Consider the following 13,789-nt stretch of genomic DNA (forward strand, 5'->3'; position numbering starts at 1 on the left):
ATGTTAGCTGCGGCGACTGTCTTTTGGTGGCCGCCGCGGCGGCGGTAGGCAACATTTACCGCCAATCTTATAATGAGGGCCAAATTCAGTTCAAACCGAACCTATACCTTCTATCTAAGAATCAAGGTCCAGTGATACATACTAACCCAGCCTCTCTGCACCGGACTGCCTGGCTTCTGCAGACCTAGAGTTTGGCTCACTAACTATTGCATTTGCATACTGCAAAATAATTATGCAGCAGGCTAGAACTGCTCCCACTGTGAAAGTTTGTCCTTTAAAATGGATATGATTTAATCTTTTGGCTTCATTTCAGGATATAGATCATCTTTCAGTGCGTTCCAATGAGACACTACACTACCTCCAACATATAGAGAATTCTGGCTTAAGATATTCTTCTATTGTGGTATATCTGGCTGCTATATCACCATGTCCCATCCATATTTTTGGCTTGACTGGTTGCGGAAATTATGCAAGTTCTTTTTTTGCACATTCCTTCCTTTATCAAAGAACTAGCGAGCGTGAGATCTCAATATAGTGACCAGAGGAAATAACAAAAAACCTTTTGAACCTTTTCATAAGGCATCTTAGGAGCTGCTCTTATGGAAAACAGCCTTATTAGCATTAACATCAGGAAGTTGCATTATTGAAATATGAGCGTTTTCCATTAAGCCATGCTATCTTAAAATTCAAGAAAGACAAGGGACTCCCTCTACAACTCCTAAATTCATACTCAAGGTATCATCATTGTATCATCTAAATGGAAAGATTAATTTATCAATATTTTTTTTTACCACGACTACTGCTTCAGAGCGATCGTTTCATTCACTGTCCTCAAAACGTCTACACTGAATAGACAAAATACTTTGGGAGATATTCGTTTTGTATGGAAACTAACAAATAATGCCTTTGTCAAAACAAGGAATGTCACGGTATATCACAGTGTATCTCCTTCTGCCAAGTCAAATAACTCTGTACACCCTCTGAGGCAATGGGCAGAGGCACATTTGATGAGGGGCATGACAGCCTCAGTTGCAATATTCGCTGGAGCGACTTCAGCTCATAAAATGAAGTGGATGGGCTATATGCGGTCTATGGCTGTATTCAGTGCGTTTTCAGTGTCACTTGCTGCTGTTTTAACATTGACCATCGAGGGTTCTCAGCCTGACGTTGGTGGTTAAATCAGGTTTGTGACTTAATGAAAGATGCCAACGTTGAAGAACTGTTACAAGTAACTTTTTTCTCTCATAGCGATTCATACTCCTGACAAGGGACTGAAACGCATTGGAAGGGTAGCACACTACACCATAGTGATATATTTGGTTAGATTATTGTCGAATAGTAGACTGAGCCATGTGGGAAATATTTTTCTTGCTGTATAATTGACCAAAGTGGTGCCATTATTTTGACATTGGTCATCACGTCTAAGGCTCTAATTGTGAGTGTAACAGATAATCCTGATCTCAGAGCAAACATGAATTTGCACAGGAAACTAAATTATGATTTTTTTAAATATCTAATGCTCCAAATTTTGGCAAGTAAATGTGCAGAACGGAATGTTGGAAAAGCGGCAGAAAATTAGGCAACATAAAGGAAAATTATTGATTATTTACTACAGTTATTAAATACCTCGGCCCTAAGTAATGTTTTTTCCTGGGTGCGATAAATACCTCACCTTGTTAGCGTGATGGTTGCATTTTGAATTGTGGTGTTAGAAAATGTGATAGTCGTCAAGGATCCTCAGTGAATATTTATGCAAATGTTAAGACCATAATATATCTATGAAAGTGTTCCCTGCAGTGAAATTGTAAAATATATTTTGTCTTCGTGTACAGAAAAGTGATAAAGGGAGAAATAGTTTGATTTACATTTTCTTTCAGCATATTCAGAGGCTAGAAATTGAGGTAAGAACAGCAAAAGAAGAGTTGCTGATGCATGTAAGTACTATTTTAATCAAATTGTTTTAATCGTCAGAACATGATAAACCACGTGCATATTTTTCTTTAAGCTTGTGGCAAACACAGCCACGATTTGACAATAATTTTTTTGCGCCAAGTATAACTTGCATGTGTATTTATAGAAGCACAGCCTACGTTTTAAATATTTTATTGTTCACAGTGATTGAAATTTATCTGAGCTGTAAAGTTGGCTATGGAAAGATAACATCATGCAAGTGATTTTCTCTTCTTCTTCTCGCTCTCTTAATAAAAAAAACCTTTGAGTAACCCCACAGATATTTGGGATGCTAAACCATCTATTGAAAAGAGAGATGACCACAGTGGTCGTTGGCTTTACACACCAGCTGTGGTGGGGCCTGACCTGGCTTTTTCAATGTGCCTGATATATACAGATTAGACATAATTTGCAGTGCAAAACCTTCATTCGCAAGCAATGGCAAATAATCCCGCTTTACAAATGTGCATGAGGCATGATTCCTTCTGGGACTCATTGAAACTGTCTGCGAATGCAGGTCTGTGAGGCACACACAAAATGTTAACATTTTTAGTTTTTATGCCTTCAGATTCAAAACATCGCCTAATAAAATTGCACTTAACAAGTTATCCTACATCAATTTGGATTATCCAAGAGAAGAAGTAAAACGTACATTCCTTTACAAAGAAACCATGGAGTTGGTCCCTCATCAAGGAGCATGTGCTCCTGTTATTTAGTGGTCAACAAGGACATATCGATAAAAGGGGTGTGGGATATGCTCAACCTGAAAATGCCACACAAATCAGAAAGGAAAAATTCAGGATGTTCGCTATTTTCCAATTTTTGCCCTCAACTCTATTAAGAGTATTAGACCATCTACTGCAGAACACATTCTTCCATATATTCTTTGTTCTCCAAAACACCGAGGGGGGTATTCACAATTGTAACTTACACTTGTGAGTAATTCACATATGAAATAAAGTTACTCTTCCAATTTGGAGTAACTTTTAGTATTCTGGAAACGTTTGAGTAACTTTACATTTACAAAATTCTAATGTAAAGTTACTCAAACGTTTCCATGCTCTGAAACCGGTCACAGTGGCAAATTTAGGAGTGTAAGTTACTACCAGCAAAAAGATACAGTAGCACATCCAGACCCACAGATGTCCCACCACTGATGCTGCAACACCCTTCCATACAAAATAATGGAGGTAGGGGCTTAAAATAAAATCACTTTGAACATGATGTTAAATGAATTTGCATTATTTAAAATAGTTGAAAATATAAACAAATATAATTGAATGTTAATAAAACAATAAAGGATATTTATTATTTAATTGTAGCATATTTTACCAACCTTTTTTAATTTGATAATTTATATGAAATTGAATGTTAATGAAATATTCCTGGATTAATTTTAATTAATTATATACATAATTTTAATAATTAATGCATATTTTTTTTCCTATAGGTGAGATTTAAAAAAAATGTAAGCTTCAGTAAAACAATTGTAATTTAATATATATAAATGAATAACAGATTTTATCCATTTTATTTTGTTCTACGTTTAGAACATACAACTATATATATCTACATACAACTATATATATCTACACACATATATATATATATATACATATATATATATATATATATATAAATATATATCTTCACTCAAATCTGCAAAATCCAGTCTCATCCAACATGCGGGGCCGGTGCCAAGCTGCGGACGCAGAGACCTCCACAACTCAAGAAAAGCTGTGTCATACAAATCTGATAGAGACTTCTAGTTGCAGATTCCTTACCTTTGAATTTCCCCAGGCGTCAGACTGGATCCAGAGATTTTTCTTTGAGCAGTACCTCTGTGCGCCGTCAGATGGCGTTGGTCGACTCCGAGGGCGTTGTCAGCGTTGTGCTTGCCGTGATGATGTCATGGTCGTATATAGGCACAACCCCGGCGCCCTGACATCAGCTCTTTTTTCCGCACCAGCCTACACGCAGGTCCGGAGAAGAGCTACCTCAGTCATTTTTTGACTACGTCAACACTTTTATCGAATTTTTGACAAGTTCATGGATGCGTCGAGGGATGTCCCGCAAGACCGTATTCAAGCCCTTCGACTCCTGTCACCGAAACATGTCAGTGACGGATCCGCACCTTGTGTGTCTCTGGTGCCTGGAGCGCGATCACAACCCGAAGTCGTGCTCCGAGTGTCGGGCTATGAACCCAAAGGCTTTGAGGGAGCGGTCCCTAAAGCTCATGGCAGCTCGACACTCGACTCCGCAGCGCTCACGGACCAGTTTGAGAGGAAGGTGTTGAGACCAGCCGCGGAGTTACCACCACTCTTCGTCCCCCAAGCCATCGGGACATTCGGGTCACAAAAAGAAGAAGTCAAAGAAGGACAAGTGTTCTTCGACTTGACCCCATTGATCGGATGATATGATGTGGGAAGAGCGTTGACGCTTAGGCCTCTGTCAACGGAGCCTTCTTCTGGGTCGGCTCTGTGCTTCCCCAACTTCCCAGAAGCCGGAGCCACCCCGCCCAACTTAAGAGAATTTTACCTGGCCATGCGCCTCATTTCTGGGTGGGGTGACCCACCTTCGGAGCCTTCGGGCACAGGTGAGTCGGTTGGGGGTTCCCTCGGTTTCAAAGCTGTAGACTTCGGCCAAGGCTCCAGAGGGCACCTCCAGATCTAATCGCGGATCAGTCCAGACGCTGGTCGTGCCACAGCGACCTTTCCCGGCATCGGGTCAGACATCGACGCTCCAGACGTCGGTTGGGCCCACAGTCGACATCGATCCCATCCTCACACCTGACAACCCGGAGCCGGAACGACATAGATCGACGCCGATTCCATTCTCTAAGGGCTCTCCTGGGCCCAGGGTTGATCCAAACCCTTATTCTTGTGGTATGAATATGGAAAGAGTATGGAGGGGACACTAGACACTTTAGAATACCAGCTCAACCCCCAAATGGACAGGGTTCAGGATTTGGGTGATGCCAGTGGTCTAGACACCTCCCCTGACACTGGTATGCTCTCTCCTGCTAGCGTGGCTACGGAGGAGGGTGCTTCTTATTCTATGGTGGTGAGAAGGGGGCGGCTGAGGTCCTGGACCTCGAGCTACCTTCTGTGGAGGTTAGACCTAACATCCTAACCGACGTGCTTTAGCTGGGGTCTCCCTCTTCCGAGCTCCTTTTACCCTTTAATGAAGCACTGACAGACGTCCTTTTGGGTACTTGGTCCAGACCCAGCACAGGGTATCTTGTGAATAGGATGATTGCCCGGCGCCATTGGCCTGGGCCGTCAGACCCAAAATTCCTGACCCAACACCCCACACCTGAGAGCCTTGTCATCCAGGCTTCTTCTTCATCTGGCGCATTCCCTGCCGCACCCCCGTATAGGGAATAAAAAAGAGTGGATAATTTGGGGAAGAAGTTGTTTTTTTCCAACAGTCTAGCGCTGCATTCCGTGAACACCGCCTGCCTTTTGGGCCGCTATTCCCATACTCTCTGGAATACGGTCACGCAAGTGCTGCCTGCAGTTCCGGAGGAGGCCCGGACTGTCCTGTGCCAAGTTGTAACAAATGGGGGGGACGCAGGTGGACTGGATACGACCGACTCTCTGGGCAGATCGGTTGCATCGACTGTGGCATTGAGAAGCCACGTCTGGCAGAGAACATCTGGCTTTTCAGGGGATGTCCAGCAAACCTTGATGGACATGCCCTTTGATGGCACACGTCTCTCTGGAGACAAGGATGACTCGGCGCTCGAGCGCTTTAAGGATTCCTGAGCTACGGCCCGGTCCCTTGGCCTCGCACCCACACCCAGACCTCAGCAGTCTGCCTTTCGACCCTTTCATGGCTACGGAAGGGGCACATAACCATGTCCTTTTCCCACTGGCCACTGACCCGGCATGCTGTACAGCCCCAACGTGGCAGCGGATGCGGGATCCCATGTTCCCGGGGATCAGGGAGCCAGCGGGTTGCCAAGTCTAACCCCGCCCCCTCTTCAGCCTCCAAGCCTTCCTAATCCATAGGTACATCCGGAGCCAGTAGGATGCAGGATGCGCCATCACCTGCCCCAATGGAAATCCATTACCTTGGACAGGTGGGTCCTCCAAATTGTCCAAAGGGGCTACTCCCTCCCCTTCGAGACATCTTTTCCAGCTATCCCACCTTCATGCAGTCAGATATCAGAGGATCATATGGCGCTTCTCCATGAGGAAGTCAAGCCCTTTTGACCAAAAGCGCTATAGAGAGGGTTCTGTTGACAGAAGTAGGTCGTGATTGCTATTCCCGCTACTTTCTGGTTCTGAAAAAGGACAAAGGTCTTCGACCTATATTAGATCTTCGGTCCCTTAATTTCTTCCTAAAAAAGGAGAAGTTCAAAATGTTGACATTGGCTCAGGTCCTATCTGCTCTGGATCCCTGAGACTGGATGGTAGCGTTGGACTTGCAAGGCGCATATTTCCACATTCCCGTCTTGCCGTCCGACAGACGTTACCTACGATTCGTGGTAGGTCACGAGCACTTTCAGTTTACCGTGCTTCCCTTTGGCCTTACCAGTGCCCCTCGGGTGTTCACAAAGGTGATGGTAGTGGTGGCAGCTCATCTGTGCAGCTTAGGGGTCCCAGTCTTCCCCTACCTCGACGATTGGCTGTTGAAGGCGAACTCGCCCCAGACAGTCTTCTCCCACCTCCAGACTACAGCAAAGCTTTTGCATTCGCTCAGGTTCACTATCAACGTGCCGAAGTCACACCTGACTCCTTCTTCGACGCTCCCTTTTATTGGATACAGTGCAGTTTCGGGTTGTATCCTCCCAAAAAGCGAGTCCAGGATATTCAGGCTATGATACCGATGTTTCAGCCTCCGTCCTGGATTTCAGTGAGAATGACTCTGAGGCTGCTGGGCCTCATGCCCTCTTGCATCCTGCTGGTTCAAAATGCCGGATGGAATATGCGGGCTCTGCAGTGAGACCTGAAGCTCCAGTGGGCTCAGCATCGGGGAAATCTCTCCGACATGGTCCAGATCTCGGAAGGGACTGCGAAAGACCTGCAGCGATGGTTAACGAATCAGCAGTGGGTCAAGGGCAGATCCCTCTCCTTTCCCCAACCAGATCTTATGTTTGTCACAGATGTGTCACTCTTGGGATGGGGTGGCCACATGGAAGAGGCAGAGATCAGAAGCCTTGGTCTCTGGCCGAAACCGGGCTCCACATCAATCACCTGGAGCTACGAGCGATTCGACTAGCATTGAAAAATGTCTTCCCTCCCTCATAGGAAAGCAGTACAAGTGTTCACAGACAGCACCACCGCCATGTGGTATTGCAACAAACAAGGTGGAGTGGGGTCGTGGACCCTTTGTCAAGAGGCCCTTTGTCTCTGGACTTGGCTTGAACATCAGGGCATTTACCTGGTGGTTCAATACCTGGCAGGCTCCTTGAATGCCATGGCAGACAAACTCAGCCGACGATGCATTGTCGACCACGAATGGCGTCTCCATCCGAAGGTGGTGCAAGGTCTCTTCCTGCAGTGGGGAGAACCTTGGTTAGACTTGGTCGCCTCCGTAGAGAATGCTGTGATGCTAATAATGGAGTTTGACCAATTACTTTGTGTTTCACCACTGCGCATATTAGTTGCTCAATGTTCACCAGTAGCACATTGTATGTTTTGTTCAGCCTAGCCGCCTATTGGCTTTGAAAGGGCATTAGCCATTACTTTCTGTATCCAGTTTAGCCGCCTACTGGCTTTGACATTGCATTAACCATTACATTCTGTATTCTGCCTATTGGCTTTGACAGGCTGTATTCAGTTCAGCTGCCTATTGGCTTTGACATGATATAACCCAGATCTGTGACTGGGGGTGAATGTTTGATTGGTTCCGTATTCCGTCCATCCAGTTACGCTATCCCACAGCGTTTGTGTTTTGCTTTGCTTTTGCCGCTCTAAGTGCGCCGGGTATGCCCAGACGTGGGTCCCGGGCTCACTGTGCCACTGGATTCAAGCTAGCCTGGCTGATGAGGGGTGAAACCCCGAAACCGGTCCCAGGATGCTTGTTTCCGGTCCAGGGAGAACCTGGCCTGGCAGTTCGGGCTGGACTGTTCCAATGAGGAACAGGGTCAAGACTGATTTGCATATGGCTGGGTTCAAACTGGGGTGGCATGGTGAGCAAAATAATGGATGGATTAAACCCAGATCTGTGACTGGGGGTGAATGTTTGATTGGTTCCGCATTCCGTCCATCCAGTTACGCTATCCCACAGCGTTTGTGTTTTGCTTTGCTTTTGCCGCTCTAAGTGCGCCGGGTATGCCCAGACGTGGGTCCCGGGCTCACTGTGCCACTGGATTCAAGCTAGCCTGGCTGATGAGGGGTAAAACCCCGAAACCGGTCCCAGGATGCTTGTTTCCAGTCCAGGGAGAACCTGGCCTGGCAGTTCGGGCTGGACTGTTCCAATGAGGAACAGGGTCAAGACTGATTTGCATATGGCTGGGTTCAAACTGGGGTGGCATGGTGAGCAAAATAATGGATGGATTAAACCCAGTTCTGTGACTGGGGGTGAATGTTTGATTGGTTCCGCATTCCGTCCATCCAGTTACGCTATCCCGCAGCGTTTGTGTTTTGCTTTGCTTTTGACATGATATTAGACATTGCATTCTGTATTCAGCTCAGCTGCCTATTGGCTTTGACATGATATTAGACCTTACATTTTGTATTCAGCTCAGCTGCCTATTAGCTTTGACATGACATTAGACATTGCATTTGATATTTAGGTTAGCTGCCTATTGCCTTTAACGTGGAGTTAGACATTGCAATTGAGAATCCAAGCTGTATTTTTCCAAGCTGTGTTTTGCCACAAGATGAACCAAGCTGTTTTCTTCTCACACCTGATAAGAGAGGGTACATTGGGTGTTTTTCCTTCCTGCTCAAGCTTGGGAAGAGGAGCAGTCTAGGAGATCTGGCCAGTCTCCAAAGGCTTGCGTAGTTTTCCCGGGTCTGAGAGGAGGGGGAACGCTTTTGTAACGGATGACACGGGCTTCAGAGAATTAGATTCGAATCTGCCTGACTTCGGACTGGAACTTGGCGCCAGTTGCCAGTCTCCCGTGTGGGTAGATAATCTCTTTCTCGCAGTTGACTGGAGTCATCAACTTGCAGACCCCAGAAAGATGAAGCTGTAAATAGTTTCTCACACGGAGAAGTATTTGTTTTGCTTTGCATTCAATATCTTATATATATAACCTGCTGTGTACATTGCAAATATATTTTGTTTTCATTGAACGTGTGCTTGAAATCTATTAATTCGTCTCTTACGAACTTGTGGGTGGGGAAGAATTAACAACAATAAAAGTCTTCTTTGAACTCAGAAGTGCATTCTTGATATGTTCTGTAAACTCTGATTACGAGATAAGTAGGAAAGCAGAACAAATGCGCAATGTCAGCTGTTTTGCGTGTTGGAGTTTCCAAGGCGGCACTCGCTCGGCAATGCTTTTTGTTGCAAGTGGAATTCAGGCCTCCTGTACGCCTTCCTGCCAATACCACTTCTGCCCTGAGTTCTGAAGAATATCAGGCAAGACCGGGCCCAAATAATGCTGGTGGCTCCGGACTGGGCACGAAGAGTCTGATATCCCGAGCTTTTGAACATGGCCATAGCTCCTCCGACAGACTGCCCCTTCGGGAGGATCTTCTGTCACAGCAGCAGGGGAAGGTCCTCCACCCGAACCTGTCAACTCTGCGACTTCATGAGTGGAGATTGAGCAGCAACAGTTGACGTCTTTTGACTTGCCATCCGAAGTCTGTGATGTTATCTTGGCAGCCAGGTGTGCCTCAACCAAAACTGTGTACGCCTGTCATTGGAAGAAATTTGTGGCATGGTGCATCGACAATTCTGTTGATCCTCTATCTGCTCCTCACTCTCAAGTTCTTCTCTTTATTCTTTCCCTTGCCCGGCAGGGTTCAAACTCTGGGCACTCTTAAGGGATATCTCTCTGCTATCCCTGCTTTCTTGAGGTTACCTGATTACCCTTCCTTATATAAATCCCCCATAGTTGGGAGGTTTCTTAAAGGCCTCACACATCTCTTTCCTCCTATCCCATTCATCATGCCCCAATGGGATCTCAACCTGGTCTTAACTTACCTTATGCGTACCCCGTTTGAAATGCTTCAAAACTGTCCTCTAAGGCGCTTAACTATAAAGACTATCTTTTTAGTTGCCATCTCTTCTGCCCGCAGAGTTAGTGAACTCCAGGCTCTGTCATCCAAGCCACCTTTTCTTGCCATACATCCTGACAAAGTGTTGTTTCACTCGAGGGCTTCTTTTTACCTAATGTAGTGACACCCTTCCATGTTGGACAGTCCATCACCTTGCCTACTTTTTATGTACCCCCACATCCCTCTCATGAGGAGGAGAGACCCCACCGTCTGGACCCAAAAAGAGCGTTGGTGTTCTATCTTGATCATACCAAAGACTTCTGGGTGGTCAATCAACTCTTTCTGGGATATGTGGGTGCAAAGAAGTGGAAGGCGGTGCAGAAGAGGACCATTTCAAGATGGGTACTCTTATGCATCAAAATGTGCTACGCTCTGGCTAAAAAGCAACCTCCTGAAGGTTTGCAAGCTCACTCCACCAGAGCTACTGCTGTTGCCACTGCGCTAGCACAGGGCGTTCCAGTCCGGGATATTTGTCAAGCAGCAACGTGGGCATCTCTGCACACTTTTTCCAAGCAATACTGCCTGGACAATCAGGTCCGAAGGGACGGCTACTTTGGCGGTTTGTTCCTGCAGGACATTTTGGTGTGATCCTGGTTCGCAGGTCCAACACCGGGGATGGTATTGCTCGGGTATCTATTCAAAGGGAAGGAATCTGCAAAAAGAAGTCTCTATCAGATGTACAAGTTACTTACCTTCGGTAACAAAATATCTGGTGGAGACATATTCTAGTTGCAGATTCCTTACCGACCCGCCCATCCTCCCCCCACTGTGAACTGATTTCTAGGGACAGGAACTTTCCCTTGAGGGCCCTAGTCTTGGTGCCACCACTCTCAGTGTTCTTCATGCTCTGCAGTACTGGCGTGGAAAGTCGTGAAAAGAAACTGATGTCAGCGTGCCGGGGTAGGGCCTGTATATGACCGTGGCATTATCACAGCGAGCACGACGCCAACCAAGCCTGTGGAGTCGACCGACCCCACCTGATGGCGCGCAGAGGTGCGGCTCGAAGAAAAATCTCCAGACGCAGTCTGACGCCTGGGTAAATTCAAAGGTAAGGAATCTGCAAACAAGAATATGTCTCTATCAGATATTTTGTTACCGAAGGTAAGTAACTTGTACTATTGGCACAGAAATGCTCACACCCCTCACTGTAATTTACAAACCAGTTTATACGACAATGTAGGAAGTTGGCTCTGAATATACTACCTCAAAGTAAGAGATAGTGTGCACAGAGTCCAAGGGTTCCCCTTAGAGGTTGATAGTGGCAAAATTAGATAATACTAATGCTCTATTTTGTGGTAGTGTGGTCGAGCAGTAGGCTTATCAGAGGGTAGTGTTAAGCATTTGTTGTACACACACAGGCAATAAATGAGAAACACACACTCAAAGACTTAACTCCAGGCCAATAGGTTTTTATTTAGAAAAATATATTTTCTCTCGTAGGGTATTTCCATGTATAGTCATAAGCTGTGAATATTCCCCACCCGTCTGTGGGGACCCTGGAGCACTTTTTCCAATATAACTTCTTAAGTGTCAATGTTCACCTTACTTCAGAAAGGCCTGCCAAGTCACTTAAGAAGGTTCATATGCAGCCTAGGGGAAAGGTTACAGTGTCTGAAATTCTTTATCCAGTCTATCTTTAAAAGGGTCAAATTTGAGATATCTAAATGCCTGAATGAATGGCAAATTTTGCAGAAAGATTCCTTCACAAACATTTTCTATATTGTAAAACACTGATGAAGAATTGCAGGGCAATGTAACCCATAGGCTGCCATAGTAATGAAGAAAAAGGTGACTTTGCCTTTAAGAGCAGCCAGTCCTCCAGTGTCCCATCATGCCTAGAGAGAGACAGTTACCTCAGTTCTTTTTTCCGGCTCCTGCTGACAGGACCCTGGAGCATTGAGCTCGACCTATTTATGTTTTTTCTTCAGAAATACAGTTTATATTTCGAAAATAACTGCTACATTCAACGTCTTTTGACTTTCTCTCTAGATTTTTGTCGTTTTCTGACTGGACTTAAGGCTTCTTTACCACAAAAATGCCTTCTCTATTTGACAAATGTCCAAAATGTAGCAGGAAAAAGGCCAAAACAGACCCCCCACAAGGTCTGCATCATCTGTCTGCCGCCTTCTCATATACCTGCCTCCTGTAACATCTGTAAGACATTTTCCAGGTGCACTCTGCGTGACAGGGAGAAGATTCGCCTTCAAGGGAAAGCAGAGAGATAACACCAGGAAACCAGTTGGACCTCTGAGCGAAGGGAAGGTAAGTCTTCCACCAGGGCTCTTAGCTCAGCCTCCAGTGGTCATGGGAGGTCTGAGAGGCTTTCTTCTACCAGAAAACGCTTTAGGTCCCGGTCGACGTCGAGGAGATCGCCGTCAAGGAGGTCAACTCAAGGAGATCGACGTCAAGAGGAGGTACAGCGCCTACATGCTCGCCGTCGAAGCCTGGCTCGACGTCGCATAAGCGTCGCCGTTCGACGTCAAGACACTGCACGATGTCGAAGACTCCACGTCACACAGCATGTCGGCGTCATTGGAATCGACGTCGAGATGAAAACGCAGGCGTGATTCAACATTGAGGTCCCGCTCAACGTCTACGTTAAGACGTATTTAAACACTAGTGGGCGTGTGTCCTGTAATTACCGCCATCTGAAGAAGGCACTTCGCCGAAACGCGTCATGCTGGGGTGAGGAAGTGGAATCCAAGAGTGCCCCTGGCTCTGTAGTGGAGCTGCTTGGTTTGGACATTAATTACGTACAGTGCTGCTTGCATGAAGGATGCACCCACCTGATAGAGTTCGGTAACAATGAGCAGCATTTGGGTGATCATCCGAAAGCAAAATCCAATAAAGACACTTACTCTGGATTGCAGAGGAGATCTAAGTTTATTGCACCCAGTTCAAAACACTTTTCGCCCTACGTACAGACTTGATCACATAACTTTTCTCCATGTTGCAGTAACATATAAATGTGAAAAAAACACAGAACTAAACATAGGACTCGCCTGATATCGAGTCTGTCACAATGGCGGCAATCTTAGAATTTAGTAAATCTCATCTACACGTTCCTGAGTACTAGACTCTACTTTTCCCCGTACACATATAATGTTAATGATTAGCTATTAAATGCAAAATAAATCCCACCATGAATACATGCCATTCTGAGACAGCATGGTGAAATGTGACAACATGTCAGCAAATCCCCTGATGCTCGATATAAATACCAAGCAATCAACAGGTCACAGATGAAACTTGTAGGAAAACCAACTCTTTGTACGGCATCTAACATCTATCCAAATACATGCAACCTGTAAACGAGTAAACTATCAATACACAGAAATGTCCATGCTGTAATCAGGGTTCAATCCTACATAACCCATAGGCTCCACATTATTCTGCCCCAAATCCTAGGAACATAGATAAACTGCTTAGTGCGGGTAGAGCAGAAAAACAGGGGGTGGGGGGAGACCAATAAAAGTAATGGGGAAAATAGGGGGCCCTATCTGACAGTGCTGATTGAAAAGCCAGTGAGTCAAAGGGAAGGGAGGGTCCATCTTGCAAGTAGACTTCATGCATTCTTGTGGATCCCTTCCTTTATTCCTGAAACAAACCTAATAATTATAATAATGAAAAAGAACAGTGCAATAACAAAATACCCATGC

Source organism: Pleurodeles waltl, chromosome 1_1 (assembly GCF_031143425.1).
Source record: "Pleurodeles waltl isolate 20211129_DDA chromosome 1_1, aPleWal1.hap1.20221129, whole genome shotgun sequence".
NCBI classification, from domain to species: domain Eukaryota; kingdom Metazoa; phylum Chordata; class Amphibia; order Caudata; family Salamandridae; genus Pleurodeles; species Pleurodeles waltl.